This window comes from Trachymyrmex cornetzi, unplaced genomic scaffold (genome assembly GCF_001594075.2).
Source record: "Trachymyrmex cornetzi isolate Tcor2-1 unplaced genomic scaffold, Tcor1.1 scaffold422, whole genome shotgun sequence".
Lineage (NCBI taxonomy): Eukaryota > Metazoa > Arthropoda > Insecta > Hymenoptera > Formicidae > Trachymyrmex > Trachymyrmex cornetzi.
The window spans coordinates 610,752-611,056 of record NW_017298983.1 but is presented as its reverse complement, the minus strand read 5'-3'; the positions used below and the strand labels follow the sequence as shown (position 1 = coordinate 611,056).

The 305-nt window shown below is 19.7% G+C and overlaps 1 protein-coding gene across 2 annotated transcripts in view; it reads left to right on the top strand.

Annotated features, from left to right (window-relative positions):
• LOC108764428 (elongation of very long chain fatty acids protein AAEL008004) overlaps nt 1–305 on the top strand; it is a 9,782-nt gene that overhangs the window by 2,918 nt on the left and 6,559 nt on the right. The window lies entirely within an intron of this gene.

Genomic DNA, 305 nt, shown 5'->3' with positions numbered 1-305 from the left:
ATAAATAAATCATTTTCCATTTGTTTACAATTTTTATGAACATTTTTCATCATCAACTCATCAATTAAAAAATTTTGTAAAAATATATTCCCATTTCAATTATGAAGTGAAAATTTCAAAATAGAACTCGAATAGACTGTATAGTTAAAAAATTCGAGTTCTATTTTGAAATTTTCGGGGTTACTTCATAATTAAAATGGGAGTATATTTTTACAAAATTTTTTAATTAATGAGTTGATGATGAAAAATATTCATAAAAATTGTAAACAAATGGAAAATGATTCATTTATATGAAAATAATAAAT